This window comes from Sceloporus occidentalis, unplaced genomic scaffold, assembly GCF_023333645.1.
Source record: "Sceloporus occidentalis isolate IW3139 unplaced genomic scaffold, rSceOcc1.0.p SCAF_3, whole genome shotgun sequence".
NCBI classification, from domain to species: Eukaryota; Metazoa; Chordata; class Lepidosauria; order Squamata; family Phrynosomatidae; genus Sceloporus; species Sceloporus occidentalis.
Window position 1 is genome coordinate 163545531 of NW_028316983.1, and position 25696 is coordinate 163571226.

The 25696-nt window shown below is 38.8% G+C and overlaps 1 protein-coding gene across 1 annotated transcript in view; it reads right to left on the minus strand.

Moving 5' to 3' along the window:
* Window positions 1–25696, minus strand: part of LOC149317036 (uncharacterized) — a 197839-nt gene that overhangs the window by 11183 nt on the left and 160960 nt on the right. The gene's annotated exons all lie outside the window — the stretch shown is intronic.

Here is a 25696-nt window from a genome sequence, read left to right on the forward strand (position 1 = left end):
CTAAGAGCCCGGAGGTTGTTCCAAAGCCACACTCCATTCCTAAACACTGGAGTGCAGCTTTGGTGCAGCTTCTGGATTCTTAGGATGCATGCATCATTTAAATAGCATACCTCCAAAGAGACCCGAAGCAGCTTTATTTTGGCAGTCTGTAACAGGCCTAAGAGACCCAGTATGGTGTGAATTTGTGAGCACAGGACTAGAATTTGAATCCCTGCTCAGCCATGGAAACCCACTGTGTGACCTTGGCCAAGTCACACTCTCTCAGCCTCAGAGGAAAGCAATGACAAACCTCCTCTGAACAAATCTTGCCAAGAAAATCCTATGATAGGGCCTCCTTTAGGGTCACCTTAAGTCAGAAATTATTTGAAGACATGCAACAACAACCATCTCTTGGTCCAAACTGTAAAGGAGCTATCCAAGGTAGTGAACCCATTTTGTGCATCTTGTTAACCTTTTGGATAGTAGAGCAGCAGTCTTACTGAACGATTTAGGCTTCGGCACCTTGGATAACTTCTTTCAAGTCTGTACTAAAACCAAGAGTGGATTCAACATGCCCAACATGGAGGCTGGCTGCTTCTACTGCTTCCTTCAGATGTTTCGCTTCCCATCTCACTGCTCCTTCCATCTCTTACATTTCCACAGGAAAGTAGAGGGATGGGGTAAAAAAACCCTCATAAATGAGGAAGGTGAGATGGGAGAAGCCTTGTTCCCTGGGGAATTACCATTGTAAGCTTTTCTCATTCCTTCCCTTTCCTAATGTGCAGAAAAGTTAAAGGATGAAAGAAAATGTCTGTCTGTATGTGGCTGAAAAGCTTCTTTCAATAAGCAGAGAGGGGCAAGGAAACAGTTGGCAATCCAGGCAAAAGACAATATCATTCTCTAATCAGGGTGTGGGTATGTATTATTTTATATGTTTTTAGCTTAATTAAACAGTCTTGATGTTTTTTTCCCATTTAACCTGTTTTAATGTTTCCTAAGATCTCTTGATATATGGCAGGATGGTGTAGTACTTTGAGTTTTGGACTATGGCTCTTGAGATTAGGGTTTGATTCCCTGTTCATTCATGGAAACCCACTGGCTGACCTTGGGTGAGTCACACACTCTCAACCCCAGAAAACTTGATAGGTCCACCGTAGGGTCGCCATAAGTCAGAAAAAACTTGGAGGCAAACAACAAAAAAATTAAATATTTTAGTACATAAATAAACAAATACAGTCTGCCCTTGCCACATGCAGGGGATCCATTCTGGATCCCCTCTGCATTAGCGTATGCTGGAGTCCTATTGATTTCAATGGCAGCACACTCCTCGGGTGCATGCCCCATTGTGTCCCTCACTGCTTGCTGTTCATGGAATCTTAAATCTGTGTATGGCAAGGACACATATGCCGAGGGCACACTGTATGGGGTTGAGTGGAGGTTTGAATTCCTCCTCATAGTATGCTGCCACTGCTATGTGTTTGATTCCATGGGTTGTGCATGGTAGATTAATTTTCTTTAATGGAGGGCTTTCTCTATATCTGGCTATCCTCAGAAACATGTTTGGTGGGGACACAAGAAAAGATAACACCTCCCTGACTCCAGAATTCCTTGCCTCCCCAATCACCTCCAATGTCATTTTCTCCAGACAGGCCTTTAGTATTTATGATTTGTTGAAAGAGGGCCTAAATATCCTAAAGCAACTAAATCCCATCTGGTCTTGGCAGCTAGGCAGGATTAGCCCTGGTTAGTACTTGGATGGGAGACTGTCAAGGAATACCAGGTGATGTTTAAGATAAAGAAACTGGCAAAACTACCTCCAAGCACTCCTTGCCTAAGAAAACTTGATAAAATTCATGAGGCCTCCGTAATTCAATAGGTGAGTTGGAAACATACGCACAGACATTGTCTAAAGGTACTGTAGTTTCTTTCTTTTATTTTCTTTTTTACTGATGCTTTTTTCATTTGTGTTTTAGACCTACAAATATGTTGTAATTGTTTTTATTTGTATTTGTATTTTATTGTTGTCAGCTGTCTTTTTCAGAAAGGCAAATATAAGGTTAATAAATGAATGCAAAAACATGTTCATTTGAACATGTTGAGAATGCAGATCTGTTAAAGGGTAGAATGGCTTATATCTGCTATGTGCAGGATAACCTGAAGTAAGTGCCAAAAGAAGACTCTGCTGTCATCTAAAATCTCTATCATTAAGTTAATCAAAAATGTCCACTCATCTCTTCATAGGTCAAATGTGGCTTCATAAATCTGCTGAGACAGACTAGACAAGAGATGGTGCATATAAGACATGTCAGAGGCACTGAAGACAGCTATGATCTAGATTCACAAGAGCCGACAAGAGACCACAAAATGCCAGAACAGCATACAGTAATCCTTAAGTGAATTCCATCTTTCAGCAGAAAAACAAATTAAGGGCAATAATTCAGTGATAAGAGGCAGGCCGGAACAGGTTCAAAATGCTGAATATTTTACAGCCTTGTTTAATTAAAAGAAGAGCATGGCACTTTTAATTGCACTGTAACAATTTCAGTCTGAAATTAAGTTGGAGTAAATGCCCTTGCAGTTGATTTAAGTTGCTATAATTACAAAATATACAAAACTGAACACTGAGATAACATTTGAAGGGGGTTTCCAGTGTGCATCATCTCATCCTCTTCTCTCTATATATATTGGGTCTCAGCTTTGTGTCAGTTATAAAAAGGTAAGGGAAAGCTCATAAAATTGAAAATTGTCCATGTACTTTAGCAAGCCTCCCAAGGATTTCAGGCTTATTTCTCTATGCAATGCATTTTCCTTGTCAAAAATCTTATTTAGTCATTGCTTTCCACTAGAATGAAAAAGAAGATTTTGGTGAGCCTTTGTTGGCCCACTAACACAGATGTTATATTGCATTCATTCTAAAAAAAAAATAGATGAAATTTGAAAAGATTTCTACTTGTGTGGGGTATTTATCTACTGCAAGAGGAGTTTCCCCCAATATTGCTGCCATAAGTGCTCAAACTACTCAGGTCATGCTTTGATCGAATTTTAAAGGTCTAGGGCCCATCCTATGGGAGAGACATGAAAGAAAGAATTTCTACTGGATGCTGGTTTTTTCTTTCATTTAATAAAATTGCACCTGATGAAAATCCTGCTTCTTATCCAACTCTGGTTGGGCAGAAATCTCAGACATTTTAAAGATGTCCTTACATGTTCTTACAGCACTGAGCATCACTGTGAATGATGAGAGAATTTCTATCTGGTTGGCATTCTCTCCTCTTGATATCAATACCCCCATACCTTATCTACCCTCTGAGAAGAATTATTAGACTCCTTGGTGCTTTAAACTTTGTCTAAATATGAAGAAGAACATGGTGGTTGACACTTGGACCTTCCCAACAGTCACTAGGGCTGATATGCTGGCTCCACTACATTCTCTGACATGGTTCATGGACACTAAAAGAGCTATACATGTAGAGACTGCAAAAAGTAAGGTATTTTAGGTACCAAGACTCATTTATTCATTTATCTCTTACTAGCTAGCCTCCATTGGAAGAAGACAGATCCCTTAAAAGAAATGAAATGAAACCCCAATGCCCACAGATCAGGATGCTGGATTAGATATGGAAGACACAACATCAGTTCTCTGCTCATCTCTATAATGTACCAAACAGATTTCAGAAGTCACTGCACAGGCCAGAACATGGCTCCAAGCAACTCGGAGGAAGTATGTGTGATGGAAAGGCAACCATAGGTCATTGCTGTTACCATGCATTATCAGACTCTGTAAACATCTATAGAGTACTTCTGTCTTCAGGGTATAAACCCTTTGTGAACATGAAATTCTGGTAATGTTACCTAAATGTACTAGTTACCACTGTGATTTGGGTTCTATTCTATTCTATTCTGTTGCCTGTATGGTAGTGTTCACTCAGGCATTCTCATGTTTGCCAAAAACAGTGTGAGCAGCTTTGGGGAAGATCTGACTAGAGAGTTGGCCTCAAAACCAGGATTCCAGAGTAAGTAGGTGTTAGGCCTCAAAAATCCTCTTTACGATCCCCCCCTTTCACTTAAAGCTTAAAAACTGGGACTTCCATTGGTATAATTTGTTGATGCTAATTATTTCAGGTCTGCTTGACTTTGAGGTGTCACTTTCAGAACTTATTTGAGAGGCAGGAGATAACTTCCTAGAACAAATAAATAAATTATAATAAATATGGAAAATAGTGCTTCCAGATACCCTTATCAATCCCAAGCAAAAATTTGTTGCTTGAACCCCCACGACTCTCCATAGACAGGTATTCAGAAAAACAATGCACATATATCAGACAAAAATGCACATATAAGGCACCTTTTCTGAGCACTTAATGGTGATGAGCTTTCAAGGTGAACTGGAGGCAAATAAAAATGTGTGTTTATTAGATAATATTCATTCTTTCTTGACTTAAAAGTTTCAGTCACAGAAGTACCACCTCACTCACTAGAGCTACACAGGCAGTTGTGTTTTAATTTGAGCAGTCATATGGCAATAGTAGTGGGGGATCTTGGTTTTGTACATTATAACAAATATGAATATATTGGCCCATATTTACATCGCTACTTAGTTTAAGTATACTTAATGAAGTCACTTCTCCTGGCCTGACCTCTGACAAAGATGTGACAAGGGGCATGATGCCGCCCACTGTCTGGTCAGGTGGGTAGCATGATGCTGGCATCGGGGCATGTGGTGTGCAGACGCCACACCCCACTCTGCCTTGGGGCTGGTGTTACCGTATATACTCGACTATAAGTCAACCTCATATATAAGTCGAGGGCAGGCTTAGGGGCCAAAATTATGGATTTTGATATGACTCGTGGATAAGTCGAGGGTAAAACTTAAGGGCATATAATGAAGGATGTAAAGGATGAAGCAAAGGAAAACAATGCCAAAGAACTTACAAACTTCCAGCAGGCAGAACTGTTTGTGCTCACTCTAAAGGCTGGCTGGATGAGTGAGTAGAAGATCAGTGCTTCCAGGACAGATTAAACCCTTGCCTTTCACCAGGGGATGGTGATGTGTGTGTGTGAGAGAGAGTTAAAGTACAGTACTTACACTGACCTGTGGAAAAGTCAACTCAGGTTTTTGGGTCATATTTTAAATTTCTAGACTTATACATGAGTATATACACTAAACGTTGGTCAGTTCAGCCTTTAAGTCATTGATGAAAATGTTGAAGAGTAATGGCCTTAGGACAGAACCTGGAGGCATTCCGCTCAAGACCTCCTTCCTGTTTGAAGTGCAGCCATTGATGACAACACTTTGAGCATGGTTTTCCAACAAATTATGGATTTCTTTGACAGCATTCCTATCTATTACACGTTTAATCAATTTGCTAAAATATTATGGGGGAATATTATCAAATGCTTTTCTGAAATCCAAATAAATGACATCCATCACATTCCCACAATCTGGACAGTAGATGAATAATATCTCGCATGGAAATCACAAGGACATTTAAGAGGTCCCTACAGTTGGTGGGACAGGAGTTTCTCATATTTGTGGCAGAAGAGGGGAAAAGGGAAAGCTCTCACATTTGGTGGTAGTGGATGAAATTATAGAACTCTTCACATTTGGTGGCCTTGGAGGTATAACCAGAACCTTACAGGGGAAGTTACAATCATGACAGTAGTGTCACAAATGTGATTAAGTAACAATCATGAATGTGGAACGGTTGTGGATGAGTAAATCTAGTATACTTAACCAAGTATGGCCAATGTTTTCATCAACTTTGGTCATGTATAAAATGCTTGCAGAAGAAGACCATGATTTTTTTAAGGTTAAAAAAAGTGGGGGGATGTCGAACAGAACAAGAAAAGTGGGGTGGGGAGCAAACATCTTAAAATTGTGCTGATCATATTAGAATTAACAAGGTTATTCACAAAATATTATTTTGAGTGGTGTTTGTGTGGGTACTTCTGCTTTCTGCAGCTTAACGTTAAACACTACCATGATATGCATTTTTGTGCAGGGTGGCAAGTAATATTTACCTGATTCTTCAAAAACATTATTGTGTCCTCCAAAGGAGAGATTATTTTTCTATTTTTAAAATATCATCATCTTTATCACCAACTACTAACATATTAGTAATCTACTATTATATGTCATTCCCCTGTACTGCAGTACTATTAGCAGTGATCTACCATCAAAATGTTAAAGTAACAACTAATGCAAACATGTTAACTATTAAGGAGCTGGCTCCATGCCCTTGAGACAGTTCTTTATTCTGGTGCTACAAATGTTCCTAACTCATTTCCATACTCTGGTGCTGACATGTAAAACATTTTATGAGCTGTGGGATTACCAGAAGTATGAAATGCTTCATGTGTTTCTTCAGAGGCATTGTGGGACCACAACTCAACAGGCCAAGGGCCTGGGAAACAGGTAAGAATTAAAGGAGAAGTGAGTTTGAGTTTTCACTTCTCCTTGACATGTATTTATATACTTCCCAGGTCCTTAGCCTTTTGAGTTTTTGGCTCACAGTACTCCTGAGGTATATATGGGGCATTTCATCTCTGTGAGCATTCATTCCATCACTCTATAAGATTTTTCTATATCTCAGCACATTTTAAGGCTTCAAATCTCTCTCTCTCTCTTTGCCATCTCATGATTTTTGCAACCACAGACTGATATGATTATTGCTGGTAAAATTATATGCACATGGCCACAACTTTAAGGACTAACATAACTCTACAGCAGCGGTCCCCAAACTGTGCTCTTTAAGGGATTTTGGACTTCAACTCCCAGAATCCCAGATTATTGGCCAACATGGCTGAGGCTTCTGGGAGCTGAGGTCCAAAATCCCTTAAAGGGCACAGTTTGGGGACCACTGCGTCTAGAGGCACAGTCCCATAATGCATTATGTCTCCATATAGTGAACTTTAGTTCAGACCAGAGTGTGCATGCTCTTGCCCAGTGTTACCTGAGTTATATTTGCATACTTTTATAGGGAAGCACAGCAAAATCACTGATTCTGTATCTAATCCCATGAAGCAACAAAACAAGATTGTCATCAGCTGTCTCCAGTCAAAGTAGTTCAAACTCAAAAAACAAAACCAAAGCAGAAACCGCAACTCTCATGGGTCTCAATTTAGACTGCCATGACTTTTAAAAGGTACATTTAGAACTGCACAGTGGTATGTGATTGTAATCTGCACACATGGCACATGCTGCTGCAATATGCAGATGCCTATGCTTTATTGCTTAGACTTACATCCCATGACATTCAGAAGGCTAAATTTATACTAATTTTCCCCCAAGAAATACAAGAGGAAAAGGACAGCTAAGACATACACAATTTTATATTATAAATAGCATTAAACTGTCTCTGGAATTAAAAGGCCAATTTAAAAGCAAAGATAAAAGTATTATACCATATGAAGGAAAGCCATTTTCTTGTAAAACTGTCAGTTTTCTGATGCATTTTGAAATAAAAAGAGCTTCACCTGAAAGTGGAAAAGCAAGAAGGAGGGAGCCAGTCTAGCCTCCTTAGGAAGGGAGTTCCACAGCCACTGAGAATGAGAAAGCACTTTCTTGTGTTTCTACTAAACATCAGAAGTATGGCATGGTTGAGAGAAGCATCTCCTCCAAAGATCTCATAGCTTGGATAGGTTCATATGGGATGGCATAGTCAGGCTAGATCCAAACTATATAGGGCTATACAGATAATCACAAAAGTCTGAATTTGAACTATTGTAGTGTGGGAGTTGTTTGTTCCCTGCACAGCAGGACAAAATCCTGAGACTTTGAAACTGGATAGCACTAATGCAGAATATTATATTCAGGCTTCATTGAAGAGACATCAATAGTTCCAACAAAACTTTATTATAAGTGAGCAATTTTTTTTAAAGGAAGAGGGGGAAGTAAGATGTGCAGGCTTCAGCTTGTTAGCTCTTGAAAAAAAAAATCAACACCCATACCCTTCAACATTTCACAGATGAAAAACAAAACACACGTAGAGCACAATGTTTAGATTCCACCTAAACATTAGGAAGAATTTCTGGATGGTAAGAGCTGTTCAACAGTGGCATACGCTGCTTCAGAGAAAGGTGGAGTCTCCTTCTTTGGAAGTTTTTAAACAGATGTTGGATATGATCATTGTTGGGGTGCTTTGATTGTGTCTTCCTGCATTTCAGGGTGTTGGACTGGATGGCCCTTATGGTCTTTTCCAACTCTATCATTCTTTGTAGCCAAGAAGCATCAGAATGTGGTCAAGGTGGCTATAGTTATTAATGAGGATTATTAAAAAGGAATAACAAGCAAGTTAGGAGAGGCTGCAGCATTTTTCTTTTGCCTGAGCCTATAAGATTCTGCTCCTTCCTCTTCTCTCCGGAGTTAATTAAATATCTACTTATGCACTCTAAACTCAGTTTGGAGCAGCTGAAGAAAATAAAGTACAAAGGGGGAAAGTGAGAAGAGAAAGTAGGATATTTTTAAAGCAGCTGGGAAAGTGGGAGGATGGGGGATAAAAGGGATTGTTATTGCCAAATCAGCATTAGTGCTGATCTGTTTTATTTTGAAGATTTGGATAGAGGGATTTCCACTCAGGCCATTAAGGAAACATTCCTAGTCATGAAATAACATTAACATTCTTTTTAAAAAGTCCTTGATTACCCATTAGCTTGCCAGGTGAAACCCTGGTAGGGATAGGTCTTTCACACTGGTAAAAGCAGTAAAACAATGGGTTCAGTATGTTCAGTTTTGTGAATGAGGTGGATCTGTTTCTTCTTAGTCTAAATTGTTTCACCTCTCTCTCTCTCTCTCTCTCTCTCTCTCTCTCTCATTTTTTTCTTGTTTAAGATGCAATGGGGAAAAATCCATCACCACACTACTGCTTGATTGGGAAATAAAAGACAGTGATGATGAATTTACCAAGGTCTAACCCACTTGCCTGTTAGGGAAACAGCTTTATTAGTGTGAAAAGCTTATTTCTTTTCTTTTTTGAAGAAAGCAAAAGCAGCTTCATGGTACATATCTATATTCTTTTTTTCTACTGCAACTGCAGTCTCCCTGTCCTAAACAACCAGCCAACAGAATCTCCTCAAGCTACTGAAGAAGAGTGAAGGGAGGGAGGGCTGATTATTTATGAAGAGTAGCAAAATAAGATCATGTGGAAGGCTGTCATAAAATGCTTGTTGCATAATACATGATGGATCAGTTCTATTATTTAACTTTCCCAAATATATGACAAGAGAGATGCTAAGCATCATAGGCAGCATTAATTTACAGTAGGAAAAATAATTAGAGTCTCCCTTCCTCTTTTTTTATTTTTTATTTTTTTGGAAGAATGGAGTGAAAATGTAAACAATGCTTCCCTCCAGGCTAGCACTTTATCAAGTTGACAGGTGCATTTGAATTTCCATGGGTGGGGGACATAATAGGTTATTTATGTGTCATTTTAATAGAAAGGCCCAACCATCAAGATGGGCAGGAGACTTTATCAGGACGGCTGTTTGCAACTAATCCACCAATTTAATACCCCGGGAAAAATACCTGAGATAAAACGGACACATTTCTTTTTCCTTATATACCCTATTATATCCACATCAATCCAGGTACTGTTCACTGCCAATCTTTTACTTACCAGGTGCTCACAGTTCATCCACCTCTCCCAACTCAAACATTGAACAACACTTGATTGTAATGCAAGACTTCAGTGTTGACATTCAAAGTAGACAAATAAAAATGCTATGATGGTTGGATGAATCCAACCAGTGAATGATAGAGAAACTAAATATTATGTGAAGTAATTGGGAAGAATTGGATAGACCATAGCTCAGTAGGGTAGCACATGCTTTGCCTGCAAAAGGTCACAATTCTGGATAGGAATAGGATCAGGTGATGTGAAGGGCCTTGGGACAGCAAGTTAAAGGAGACAATACTGAGCTAGATGGGCTATTTATTCTGATTTAGTACAACACAGCTTCCTTTGGTCCTCAGTGAGGAAGATCAGTTGGACAAAAGTCTGGTCTGAGAAACAAAAGTAAACATTACACAGATGGTTGCACTTATAATTCCCCAGGTACACTCTGTAAAAAACCTTTACATTAACAATTAAAAAAATGTGATGCAAGCTTTATCAGATGCACAAAGTAGGTATATTTCAATAGCCTAGATATAAATAATATATATCACAAGACTGCCCTGAATCAGTAGACCAAATAGATAAGACTGTGCACCAAACAGATAAACTATCTGGGCCCCCACTGCCTCCAATTGCTGTCCGTTCACCCCTATTGAGACTAACATCCATAAGCAAAAATTGGAGCTGGTCTAAGGAAACACATGACCCAAAGATAATTTGTTCTAACAATTACAGAGAGGGGGGCTCTTTCTGCTGCAGTCAATTTATATGACAGCCACTCAATAATGAGAATCTGTAGCTTGGCTCTTTGTTGCATGAAAGCCACTTTACTGCAAAGATGGAGAGTTTGCCCCTCTGCAAATCCTGTTGTTCCTTAGTGATTGTCACCTCTGACTGCTGGCAATGCTGGTTGAGGCTGGTGAAAACTAGAATCCCAACACCATCTACACTAGGGATGGGCAAAGTGTAGTCTCCACAACAGCCAAGAGGCACCCTAGGGTGTCCCACATGTCCTCTAAGGGGTGCAGGGGACATTTCTGTCATGCCTTTTTCTAAAACAGGAGGTGAACAGGAAGGGACCATCACTTGCCATTGCTAAATAAAAAAGAGCTTGTCTTTAGCTATAAATGACTGAGGGGGCATGTGGCACTCCAAGGTCACCTGAGGTACCAAATCCTACCTCTGATCTAGAGATTCACAGATAGCCCACCTCTTCTTTGTGGCAGCTGCTTTTCCATGTCATTTGCTAGCTGAAAAAGAGCTAGTGAAAAAGAGCCATCTCTTTCAGGTCTGTAGAACAAGGTTTGATTCCAGAATAAAAAAGCAGTGCCTTTCATTTAAACTTTTAAAGAAGACATTCCAGATTTACTGCTTGCATCTTACATACAGAAATAATGATAAATGCAACGGGGGGGTGGGGGGGTGGGTGGTAGTAAAATTACTGTGGGAGCATTTTTCATTCAGGTTCAGACTCCCAGCACATGTTGTGAAAGGACAGTATTTACCAAACTGGTGAAATTATAATTCATTTGAAGGTTTGGAGAGTTGTGCAAAAAATAATAATGACAACCATAATTCAGAGGGCAAGTGAGTCCAAATCCATCTCTTTGTGACTCTGCTCCAAGTCGACATCATTATCAACCCAGTAGCTCTACTACATGAATTCAGCTACAATGTTCAATCAATGTCAGAATATTTTGGGTACTAGCTATTGGGGAAAATGGCCTCACAATGTGTCAGCTTGCAGTTTTCAGAACTGATTCATCATGGGTCTTTTCTGGGCCATGCTATTTGTAACCCTGGCTTTGAACATAAAAGTGGTGAGGAGACAAGAAAGAGAAGCCCCTTTCTACAAAAGAGAGCCATTTCATTTTGCTGGACAAATTAGAATGTGAGAAGGCAGCTACAGCAAAACTAGGCAAAGTGTGTGTTTCATAGATGGAAGTGCCTTTTGCCTGTGGACTCAGTGCTCTCTGAGATGTATCACACTCTCCAAAGCAAAAGAGAGTTCTTGCCATTTCTTTTCCTTGCCTGGCTCTCTTTTATAAAACTGTGTGTTTTGTGTCATGCTTTGTCAATTTTATTTTATCACATGTAATTTGTGGGCAAGTTCCTGCATGGGACACATAGCTGCAGTAATGTAGTTATGCTCCATCTCCCAATGTGATCTCCCACAACACACCTTAAAAACAGGCAGCCATACTGAGTGAAAGAGTTCTACAGTGCAGGTGAGCAGGGTGCTGAAGGGTAATATGTTGAGCCTCTCCTGACAGCAAGCCACAGTGTGATCAGCAAAAACAGGCACTAGGTTTGATGTTAGCCAGTGCAGTAACTTATTGTGTCACACACACCCATTGATCTCCTCCCATACCATACAGAATCCTCAGTAATTTTTTGAACTAATATTACTCATAAATCATAATTCCCATATATTACTGAATGTCATGTTAATAGTTGTGACATAAACAACTAGTAAAATTAAAATTATACATTTAAATTACAATATCATATGCACAGCCTAAATGCATTTACACGTACATATACACAGTTTCATGTTGCTGAGATGAAAATTTGATAGAATGTGATGTTTTTAAAGAGAGTTTTTTTTAAAAAAAATGAAACTTTTTAAAAACTTAAAATTGGGGCCTCTCCTTTCTCCGCCTACTAAGCCTTACCCAACTCACACTATCTCTTCAGTATCTTAAAGGGACACAGGTGAATACCACAGCCCATTTCTGCTCAAAGGAAGATGTTTAGGGAGCAGTGCTGCTACCCCCTATTAGGGTGTCACCTGGTGTGGTCCACACACTCCACAACCTCTAGTTGCATCACTGAAAACAGGGACTTTTAGAGTCCTGTCACAGCTCCTCATTTTACCTGACTCACTGGTAGGAGGGGGCTGAACACATCATTGTTTAGTGTCCCATGTACCAACATTGCAGAACTGCTTTGCTTGGTATGGCTGCCTGGTTTTTAAGATGGGTTTTAGGGCCATTTGCAGTCAGGGCAATAGTGCCACAATTGTAAATGTGAATTTAAAACAGTTATGAGGTCATAGGTCTAGCTTTCAACATTGTAACTATTTAGCAGGATCTCAGCCTGCATTTTTCAGTGTTTTCATATGTTAACATATATGGTATGCAATTATATCTTGAAATATATGTTTTCTAAGAACATGGGGGGGGGGGGGGAGGCAAAGAAGGATTGCCCAAAGGGAATGGAAGAGATAATGGCCACATGAAATACTTCAGGGGGCCATACTTTACCCACCCCAATCTCACCAAATATCAATTCAGAATAGGGACAGTTGTTTTGGAGCAAACACCCAACTGCTTGGGCAAGCACAGTCAATGGCAAGAGATTATGGGATTTGTTTCAAACACCTGAAAGGTACCTGGTTGCCTGATTCAGATCTAGAAAAAGATGAGATGATGTTAGCCAAGGATTCGACTTCAAGCTAGTTATGACCAAATATGGCCAGACTAGAACATTTATGCAAACAGCAACCCAGCATCTTCTCTCTCTCTCTATGTGACAGAATAAAATGTGACATCATCACACTTCCAGTTTGCCCATCTTCACTCTACTTCATTGGCCACTAGTCATGGGGCAGGGAAACTCTCCATGCAATTTTCAGGCCACTCATTTTGGTTTACTGCACACAGCCTGAAGACATTAAAAAGAGCATGTCCACTTTCATCAGCCTGTATTCAGGTTTATATGCAAGCAACATATATTTGCTCATTTGGAAGGTTTCTTTTAAATAGCAATTGGTTGCAGTTAATGTTCCACTCTAACAAAAAGAGCTTGCTCTTGTTACAGTTACAAGTAGTTATAGTCATTACACTTTGGAGACTATTGCATTAGCTTCACTGCCAGGATAGACCTGAGATGTAATTTTCTTAAGGCAGATCTTATCACATTTACCAATTGCCAGGCAGTATGCAACCTGGGCTTCTGCAGGCTTGTCCTGCATCCTATTCTTGAAAAGCTGCGAGAAGCCTAGATTGCATACAGGCTGCATATTGTCTGGCAATGGATGAATGTGATAAGATCTGCCTTAAAAAATTACATCCTGGGTCTATCCTGGCAGAGAAGCTAATGTGATAATCTCCTCTTTCTTTCTGTTTTCCAGAAGTAAGTTAAATAGTTGTTTTAACTACTCTTTAAAAACATCTGAATGCAATAACAATGACAAATACAGTATATTACAGTTACACTACAAAGGAACAAAGTTATCTACATTGTTACACTCACAATTTAACTTGGTTATGCTCTCATTTTTTGGGGGAAATAATGACAAGTAACTCCGTAATTATGTTCTAGAACATTTTGTTAACCAAAATGTATTATCAGGCAGAGTGGGTGCATTGGTTTGATTTGAAAAGGGACAATGAAATTCAGAAAGAAGCTGAATGTCACCTCAAGACAGAACCTTTTAATCAGTCTCAGACTTGGAGAAATGAGGATTTATGAGGTTCTCTCACCCTTAGGTGTGATGTAAGTAACATAATCCAATGTAACTGCTAACATTTGCATCTGGGCATAAGCTGGTGAACCATACTAAACCTGCATAACAAAAGAAAGTAAAAGGCAGAACTCCAAGTGTTAATTGTTTGAGAGTCTCATATGAAACTTTCACAAACTGCACAAGCTCAAGCGTTGTGTATGCCACAATGGTGGGAAAACTAGGCCTTAATTAACTCCTGGGGTAATTTACAAGTATGCACACCCCACTAGTTGTCCAGCCTGCTAACAAGACCTTTGATCAATGGCATGTGTTCATGAAAGGAGCTGAAATGTCATAGACAACAGGGAATAGGTGTGTGTGTGTGTGTGTGTGTGTGAGAGAGAGAGAGAGAGAGAGAGAGAGAGAGAGAGAGAGAAACTAGAAAGAAAAATGCATAGAGTGAACAATTACAGATACTGTACAGAAACCCTTCCAAATTCATTTCACACATACACACACCCATCAACATCAGGTGATTTCTATGGAAATGCAATGGAAATGAGTTTCTCCCAATTCATCAGTAGTTGTATAAACATTTTTCTAACATTTTTGTTGAATTTCTAGCAGTAGATCCCTGGTATAATGAATTCACTGTAATCAGTTTACAGTCTGGATCAGAAGAATATAGGGAGTCTGTTTTTGAAAATCAGCCATAAGATCTCCTGGAGCTTTCACTGAATCTCATTGAACCCTCTAGTGAGAATGTTTAGGATTGCACCCAAACAAAACAATCCTATCTATCTTCCCACTGAAATAAAACTTCTGAATTCACTGGGAACTGGTTCCAGGTAAATTTGCTTATGATTGCAGCCTAAGATTGCAGTTCTTTGCACACTTAAAACATACACAGCATTGTGCTGACTGAACATACCATATTTATATAAGATAAAATAGATGGGCACAAACCACTTTAATGTATTTGTTTTAAAAGAAGCGGGTGAACGTTCAGCAAAATAGAACTGTATGTTCTGGAAACACAAGAATCACATTTTGAATTATGAAGCAAATCTGTCTGAATACCACCTATCACTCATAAGCTATTTTTCTTTGAGAACAAAATGTGGGTGTTTTATGCATTCAAGTAGAACTGCTTGTTTATTCCAGCTGTTTAATATTTGTCAGGGGACTTACCAACCTCAGGCAACTTTTCAAGGTTCATTAAAACCAGACCACAGACAAAACCTGTGGGCTAAAGTTAGGTCTGTCATAACCCTATGGGCAGCATTCAACACATGTTGAACATAGTCTCTAACCTAAATAATTCTGCACAATGAGATATTATCCAGGGTATTTCTGTTTCACTACAAATCTGCAGAGCTTGGAGAGTTACTTTTTAATAATGCTTATATATATTTACTAATCCAAGGTCTAAAACTGGTTATTCATTATAGTAGCAAATTTTTAAAAGTAAAATTTTCCCATAATTCAAAAGTAACTGAACTGTTTACTGTGAAGTTGTTTTTTAAATCATCAGAATGCCACAAAGCACTGTGCTATGATACAAAAGCACCTATTTAGTGAGGCCACACAAATTCCTTCAAGTAAAAATAATTAAAAGTAACTAAAGTGTACTAAAATAAAAGTATAAAAGTAAATAAAACACTTACTAAGATGGTAAAAGTACCTAAAATTGAACATAAGCAAATTTATTCCTTATGACATTATAATCATGATATTACTTAGACATACCTTAGTTATTGCGTGCATGCACACACACACACACACATACACACACACACACAGAATTAATTAGAGAATTAATTTCTAGTAAGTTACTTCCAAGATCTGCAAGCACAGTAGCTCCCTTTCATAGGTACCTTCCAATAAAATATCATGATGATGAAACTGCCAGAACCATCAATGCATGTTAATATAATTGTTAATCTGGATTGCAATTGGAAACTAACAGCTAATGCGATTTTCAAATGATACTGTACGAAGTGCCTTCTCTTCCTCATTCCCCTTCAGCTATATGAGTGACTGGGTTTTATATTTGCAAAGATGTGGGGAAATCAGCCATCACATTTTAATTTGGCCCATTTTTATTTCATTTTATTAACTGTAACTTGAAATTAGCATGGTTCCTGGTAACACCAAATCCTTTGAAATATTTCCTTCCTCTTCAATTCTGAAGATTCTTTCCTCTTCTTGCAGTTCCCAGAAACCCCTCATTTTTAAATATCTTTCTTGATGAAGAAATCTAGAAGCCTCATCAGCTTGACCACAACTTTAAGAATATTTGTTTGTCCATATACAGCTTGCCTGTGGAGTTTCACATTCAGGATTGCAATTAGGAATGAAAATTAAAGTAGGTCAAACCCAATATTTCATCTGTCGGGGATGCTTTGATTGGGATTTCCTGCATGGCAGGGGGTTGGACTGGATGGCCCTTGTGGTCTCTTCCAACTCTACGATTCTATGATTCTATGATTTTGAAGACTCTAGCTTTTGATTTCAGACCGTACTTTTTAATATCATTTTCAAATACATTTCAAGGTATCAAGGACAAGTGTGTCAAGGAGTTGGAGAATAAGCATTCCTAGAGTTGTCTTTATTATTGCAACAGAACAGAACTTTCAATGCTTGTTAATCTGAATAAATCATGCATTTCCAGAAACCTTTCCTTTACACCAAGCTTTAAAATCACGGATGCCTAATGCTTATATGAATTTCTGTGATATATAATCCCCATGATTCCTTCTCAAGTAACCTGCACCTCTGTTTACCCAAATGCTTGCTTAAAGGACAATAAATACCATAGATTCTCATCCCAATCTTTCAGTTAAACATTGTTACATATAACTAATGATATTTTGTATATAGCTGATATCATCTACAATGCTTGTCAGTTTATAATAAAATGATAATAATAATAATAAGTCCTAGTTTACCTGTTGATTTACCTCAATAATAATAATAATAATAATAATAATAATAATAATAATAATAATAATGTTTCTTAAATGCAAGAAGTTGAGATTAACTAGGTGGTAAATTAGATCATTAAAGGGAAGTCTAACTTGTTCTGAAATGTAGATATGGAAAGATATGAAATAAGTCCTAGTTTACCTGTTGATTTACCTCAATAATAATATTAATAATAATAATAATAATAATAATAATAATAATGTTTCTTAAATGCAAGAAGTTGAGATTAACTAGGTGGTAAATTAGATCATTAAAGGGAAGTTGACTTGTTCTGAAATGTAGATATGGAAAGATATGGACCAGGGTATTTATTATTAGTTTTTTTTTATTAGGAGGATGATTATTTCCCAGGATTCCCAGTATCAATTGCATTATCGTTGCTAATTGCTATCAAGTCAACTTTAATTTATGGTGACCCTATGAATGAGAGACCTCTAGTTCTCCCTGTCATCAACCGCATTGCTCAGGTCTTGCAGACTCAGGGCTGTGGCTTCCTTGATCCGAATCTATTAATTTAGAATGTGGTAGAACTGAAAGACATAGCTCTGTTAGTCTGGAAAACCAGTATGCTTTAAGCAACACCCTTCCTCCTGCCTTGTGCCCCAATGATCATTATTAAAACTGAACTTGTCACCTCATCTTTTTTTTTGTATTCCTATGGACATTCTCAAACAGAGACTGCTTATATAGATCCCCGGGCTTTCTACTCCACTCTATATATCTGAGGAAGTGGGTTAAACTCTACGAAAGGTCATGCTACCAACTTCTCTCTTTCAGTTGGTCTCAAAGTGCTACAAGATACAAGATCCCTTTGCATCTGAAATGTGGTCTTCCTCTTTTCCTCCTGCCTTATTAAGCATTATTGTCATTTCTAGTGAGCCACTGCTCAGGCAGTTTAAAAAACCAATTCATATACTGGGATTCAAAAATGGCAGCTGTATTTTATAATAAAAACTTGAAAATATCCTAAGGCATTTAAGAATTGTGTCCTGTTTTTATAGCACAGAAAGGCAGATATGAAATTTTAATATTTCATGTCAGAATACCTTTGAGGACACAGAACAATCCACCCCAAAGGCTCATTCTGTATAGGCAGGGCAGGGGTGGCGGGGGAGAGAAGAACTTTGTACACTGGGCTTCTAAGGCAACCACTGTTTTTGTTTAAAATGGAAATCTTCCTGAGGGATTTTTCTGTTTAGTGGTGATTAGTACAGGAAAGAAAGAAAACCGTACATGAAATTATAATATAGTATAATCTAATATTTACAGTATAACCCTATGCAAATTTACTTATATTTTATTCCCTCTGGGTTCCATGGGACCTTTTCCCAGGTAAGTATGTATAGTATTGCAAGTTTTAGGGGGGATATATTTAGGCCTAATGGCTGCAAACAGAATTAATCATAAACTTTTCTTTTTCTTCAGTGAAGTAGCTCATGGGTAGTTCGAGTGAGACTCCTCTATATAGTCTGCTTTGGAGGCATTTCCTCGCTTTTCTTAAATGAAGCACTATCAAGAAACTCAAAGTGTTGAAATGTGAACATTGTCAGAAAGCTAATTATCATATTTTCACTTGCACATTTCATGCCTGCTTGCTAATTAATCTCTGTGGACAGGATGCCTATGAATCAAATAATAATGTGCGTTATATGGGATGAGATATATTCAATTTCCTTCTCTATAATCAAATAAAATGGAGGACTCACTGACTTGAGCTCAGTGACTCAGTGTTTGTTGAATGTACTTTCTTCAGTGAGCTATGGGGTAAGGATGGAGAATAAGTAATATAGGTTTTTAATTCCTTCCTCCCCACTTTTACAGATATTACTAAAACAAATGCCTATACATTCACTTTTAGGTATATTTCTTTTTCAATTTCAAATTTGATGGCATTTGTTCCAGAAAGAAAAACTAGCAAGCTTGATGCTGAAAGAGACATTGTGACTTGGACATAGTTATTCATAATTTAGACATAATTGTTCATCTCTTGGACATTTCAAGATTACACTCCGGTATCCAGGGCATTGTTTTCTCTACAGCTATCACTGTGATAAAAAGATATTCATGTCTCAGACCATTTAGACTAGTATCTAAAACTGAGGCTGGAAACAAAGGGGTTATCAATTATGATGTTTCAAAATGTGCTATCTTATCAGAATTATTCAACATCTCAGAGGAGATGAGCAGCTATATATAGTATTTCTTATATATAAGTTCAAGTTTGTGGCTCATTTTCACAGGCATCCTCACATCCAACATGACATATAGTATTAGCACAACGTGTTCCAATGAAAGTTGGCAAAAACCTTTGTGGGTCACAGCTGCAAAAGTGCTTCCAAACCATGAGCCTAGATGTATGCAGGAGACTTTGTCCAGAACAGGTAATTCTTCAATATAATTATTCAATTGGACTGCACATCACTATCATCCATTCACCTCTTAGAGTCTGAGTTTCAGTTTATTCACCTTAGTTAGTATATCACAGATCAGAAACAGCTATTCATGGAGAACAATACCACATATGATACCACATGTTATGAAGAGGAGAAATAACAGTTGGGTATCATCAGCATGCTGATGGTACTGCAGTTGAAATCTCTGGATAATGACTCCCTGTAGTTTAATGCACAAGTAAAACATTCTGGCTTACAGTACCATTAAAACTAAGACAAATAGTGGCTGAAATTCTATGTGTGTGTAGCTCTACATTTTTCTATTGCCCAGTAACCAGGAAGGGACTCTGTCATTCTTGCCTTCTAGTGACGAAGGAGGATGAAGTAGTTTTCAGGACTAAGCGCAATTCAGGACTTATTATGTGAAAAATCCAAAAGTTGTTGTTGTTGTTGTTTGCACAGAAAGCAGAATTTATGTGCAGAAAATGATATTCCACATAGAATATCTTCTGTACAGAAGATCATGTTTTCTATGCAGGAAATGTGTTTTTCATGCAGAAAACATCCACCAAATAAGTATTGAACTGTAAAGAATTTCACTGGTCCTCGATTCTTCTTTTTCATTTGGGATTTCAATATTTACAAATAGTTTTCCATCCCTATGCCAATACAGCTGGTTCTCTCTCCTGGTATACTGCCTTGCTTTCCACCTGGATAAGGAAAAAGGTGTCCAGTGTCTGGGCACTTACTAATAACTTCAATCAATATGCCACCGGCCTTTTGCATCATTACTGGCAATCACCACCACTGCTTTACCCAGCACATACATCTACTTACTGCACTTCATGGCTGGGAAGCATATCTCATCTGTCAAACAGACAGGTCAGCCCTGATCAACAGCTATTAGCTCATGTCAATAGAGTGTCCCATTAATTACTTCAAAAAAACTACAGCCAACTGTTCTTCTCCTTTGCTACTCTTCAAAGTGCTCTGGTAAACAGTTTGCATATCTGCTTAAGTATTATGGAAATTAACACCTCCCTTCCAGGTATAGGAATCAGAAGGCTGACAAGATGACAATTAATTAGGTTCTTCTGCATCAATGCCTTTACATAATTAATGTGCTCGTTATAGATTTTCATGTATCATTTTGCAAGGATCCTTAGATTTTAGAAAGTTAATGTTTCCATATTCTTGGATTTAGATATTCTCTTAACAAACCATGGCATTTCCATAGTTTTTCCATGAATGAAGCTATGAAATGGTCTTATGAAAACATCAAGTTCACACATCTGTTCTCTAAACAAAGCTCCAAAGTGTTTCACCATGACATGTCACCCTGTCTGAATCTGTAGCTGGGAACAATTGCCCATCACATCGGATTTTGTGCAGCAAAGTAAGGAATATGCCAGCAATTTCTGATAGCTATTTGTCTTACAATTATTTTTCTTTTCTATATTTCATCCTCCCACCCATGTTGTGCCATGTGTTTAACTGATCGAAAGGTGCAGGGAAAGGTTCATCATTTAATCTACTTCATATAGTCGCTTTAGACCTGGACTTAATTCTGTTTTCCTCTTCTTCATTATTCATTATTCATAGAAAGGAAATCATGCCACCAACATAGGACTGTGCTGTGTTATATTGCATCTGCAATCTGCAAAACTGTTTCCATTAGTCTACTGGTGGATAACATTCATTCTTCATTATGATAATTTATTAAAGTAGTCCTTTGTGTATGCACATCCGTTAAAATGAATGGTTTGCATTTGTTTTGGGGTTTTTTTAAGTCCTAATATGTTTTATAGGCAAATGAATCTTGTTTTTTGTCCAACCTGTATTTAATTTTCGTCTCCTAATCTCTATTTTCCCTCATACACAGATGTAAAAAAGAAAGAAAGAAAGAAAGAAAGAAAGAAAGAAAGACATGTTTGTTGATTTCAAACCAAGAATTTAATGTCAAAAGGATTGCCACACTGATCTAGTTAATTCCAGGTGCCCCTCAGAGCTGCTCTCCCCCCTCCCAGTATAACTATATAACTATTTGCTCTTTGTGATTTCTTAGCCCCAAATGAATACTAACATTTATGAAATATTGTTCACAATCATTATTATCCTTTTTTAAATTTTTTGATGCACCCTACAGTATGTACTGAATACGTATCCTGTATATATTGTGCTAACCTAGGAAAAATGAATCCTACTTAGGGAGCTGCTGAAATCACTAGTAAACAGGGATGTGGAAATCAGCAGAATTTGAGCTCAGACATTTTTCAGATTCTGAGCACACATACACCCCCTCACAGAAGCACAGAGACACAGTTGTCCCTCCATTTTCACAGACTTCAGATCCGTGACCCTCGCTTACTCTCAAGGAGCAAATGGAGGGGGTTAAAATGGAGCTTGAATATCTGCCGTTGCGGGAAGGGGAAACAGATTTTCCCGCAAAAATTGAGGGCTGACTGTAATTTTTTGCATATTTCTATGGACATTTTAAGATTATACATATTTTGAGTCTATTTTTTCCCAACAGTGTATATTTGTCTCTCATGCATGTTTTCAGATGTATACATGTATGTCACCTCACCATTTAACAATCGATTCCATGGCTCTGCTCTCAATGGGACAAAGCAATAAGATTCAGGCTCAAGTGTGATGTCCTTTTCTGAGGGGCTCTCCAGACCACCCCAAAGGGGTGGGCTGGAGGCGCTCAGTTTTTCTCTGGAGGGATGCTGCAGCAACCAAACTGTGTGGTGTCCCTCCAGACCAAAAAGAACCCAGGAAAACTGGGTTTTTCTTAGCACGTGCAGACACCATCATCAGAGCGCCATCAGAGCATCCATGACAGAAGCGAAGTGCCAGGAGGTGTGGATGCTGCACCGCGCTTGCGTCATGGATGTGCACACCATATGGATGACACTACATAAAGATGGCTGCACCCTCACCTTTCTCCAGGGCTTGAACAGCAAGTTTCATCTTGTCTCACAGCTGTCTCTCTGTGGATGCGTCATCGGCGTTTGAAGGTCAACATGTCCAAGACAGAACTTCGTGTCTTTCCACCTAAGTCTTCACCTCAATACTCCTTTTTTGTTTATGTCGACGACACCTCTTTTCAACCGGTCCAGGAAGCCCTCAGCCTCGGTTTCACTTTTGATTCTTCTCTGTCTTTTATCCTCCAGATCCAGGCCACAGCCAAAGCCTGCAGATTTTTTCTTTACAACATTGCCAAAATCTGTCAATTTATCTCAGCCTCTACAGCCAAGACTCTGGTCTATGCTCTGGTGGTCTCCTGACTAGATTACTGTAACCTCCTTCTAGCAGGGCTTCCTCTTTCTCATCTTTGCCCTTTAATTTCCATCCAGCATCCAGCGGCATGCATCATTACATCCTCTCGCCACTTTGACCATGTTTCTCCTTTATTATCATCCCTTCACTGGCTCCCCTTTCCCTTCCGTATTCAGTATAAGCTTCTGTTGTTAACTTTTAAAGCCCTGCATGGGCTGGCCCCTCTTTATTTATCTGAACTTCTTCCTCCTTACATTCCCACTCATACCCTCTGTTCTAGTAGTCAAGGTCTGCTGTCCCACCCTAGGATCTCCACTGCCCCATCCCGGTTTCGTCCCTTTTCACTTGCTGCCCCTCACTCCTGGAACCTTCTTCCCCCACAAACAGGGGTCATCACTTCTTTAACCAGTTTTAAATCTGAGTTGAAGACCACTCTGTTCAGGGAAGTGTTCCCAGGCACTGTGTGAATATTTATCTGATATTTATTAGATAATGGATGTTGATGTTTTAACTAATTCTATTTTATATTACTACCTACTGTTTATATGTATTTTGTAGATTGTACACCATTGGCAGGTTTTATATTTTTATTGACTAGATTATCTGTATGTACAGTGCTGTGTACATTTACAACACTATAGAAATAAACTATAATAATAATAATAATAATAATAATAATAATAATAATAATAGGCACCGTCCATATGTGGTAGGGTTCCGGAGCATGCAGATGCTGCACACTCCAGAACCCTAGAATTGGCCCCAGCCCACTGCAAATAGGTGGCCTGTACTGGGCCTAAATCAGGTTCTCTTGTATCCTTTTTCTACTACCCATAAGTACTACCACCTATCATTATAATTGTTTCATCATCACCATCCCCACTGCTGCTGCTACTAATACTATCCTGTCATCATATTTCATTTCTCTCTAGAGAACATGCTATTGCTTGCATAATGAAGAAAAAAACACCCCAAAATCAAACCCATTGCTCTGTCAAACATGAATGAGTATGTGGATACCCCAAGTTTTGTAAAAACACAAAAGCTATTTAGTCAGGGAACTCTAAGGGGACAAGGAAAAACAAAACTGCTCAGTGAGGAAGGATTATTGGTTGGGGGGAATGAAAACTTGACTAGGAGGGAAAATCAGTGGAAGAGGATAAGGGTGGCTGATTAGAAAAATGAACAGGCCCACCCTACACTGCAAACTTTTATTGCAACCTGCAGTTGTAAGTTGTCTAGTTGATAAAACACTGTTGACATTTGAGACTATGGTCTAATCTATCCTGCAGAAATAATGCAGTTTGACACCTTTTTAACTGCCATGGATCAATGCTATGGGATTTGGGATTTGTAGTTTGTTGTGGCACAAGAGCTCTCTGTGAGAGAAGGCTAAATATCTCACAAAACTACAAATTCCAAAATTCCACAGCACTGTGTCATGGCAGTTAAGGTGGTGTCAAACTGCATTATTTCTGTAGTGTAGATTAGACCCATAACAACACGAAAGAGATTATTCCACGTCTTTTTCTCCTGAACTGGGCATGGGCTTAAACCATTTAAAAACGGATATTATCTCACACCTCCGTGCCCACCTCAGAGGCATTGCGTACCCGATCCAGACTTCTCCCAGAGTTCGCAAAAACTAGGACTTTGCAAAGAATGGTTTAAGCCTGTGCCCAGCCTGTGCCCAGTTTGGGAGAAAAAGGCATGCAATAATCTCTAATGTTACATCCTGTTGTTGCAATTATTAGGATTATTAGGGCACCCAAAGAGCATTTCCACTGTGCTTTTATTTGCTTATTTTTCAAATAAAAGAAAGTCATTTGGCCCTAATCACCGACGCAACCCTCATACTCTTTCTCTTCTTGAGTTTGTATGGTTTCTGTTGCTTTGGTTAGATCTAACTGTATAGGCTACAGCCTATACGAATTCCAGATTTTGTTGGATTTCAACTCCTGGCTCTAGTCACTGTGACCAGTACAGCTTTTGGAAACTGTGGCTCAATAATATTTGAAGGTCCATCCTAGTTCTCACCCCTAGTCTAGATCCACCACTGAAAAGGAAACAGTCTTGGTCAGATTATAAGTGTTTTTTGTGAGTTTTTCAGGCTATGTGGCCATGTTGTAGAAGAGTTTATTCCTGATGTAAACTCTTCTAGAACATGCCCACATAGCCCAAAAGACCCACAAAAAACTATGGATGCCAGCTATGAAAGCCTTTGACTTCACAATCCTCTCAGAGTAGCACAAAAATTTGCAACTGGAGAAATGTGATGTGATTGCTACACAAACCCCATGTAGAATAGCAACATTATTGATGAGGTGCAATTGCTCAATGTACAATATACAATGCACATCCTCAATGTAAAGTATGGGATGCACAATTAGAATGCACAACCACAATATGTAATGCACAATGCACAACTTGTAAAGACAAGGCAGAGATGAACATGCTGTTTGCTGAACTCTGCTTCCATTTCTATCATCAGAATATGTCCATTGTACAATGGTGAAAGCATTTAAAAATTAATAGGACAAAGTTTGCATTTTTATATCTATATGGAGTTTAAATATATATATTTGAAAATGTATTTTACTTTGGGCCTGAACATAAAAAAGGGGTGGCTTGAAGTTGCCCCCACCGATGATGGATGGGACCACAGCAAACGCATGCTGCAGCCCCAATCTACCTTGAACCCGGCCCAAAAAGGAGCAGAAAAGAACCGCTCCTTTCCCACCTCACTGCAGCCTGAAGCTGTCTTCAAGACACCCCAGCAGCATGCGGTGTGTATACACCATGCTGTCGAAGCATCTTAAAGCCATCTGGGTGGTTCCCCGACTTCTGGGCCGCTTCAGGACAGCTTCAGAACGTGCAGTGTATAAATGCTGCACTCCCAAGTTATCCGCAAAGTGGCTTTAACAGGCCATCTGTTACTTTAACATATTTCTAATGTTGCATTCCATAATGATAGTTGTCCTCCTGTA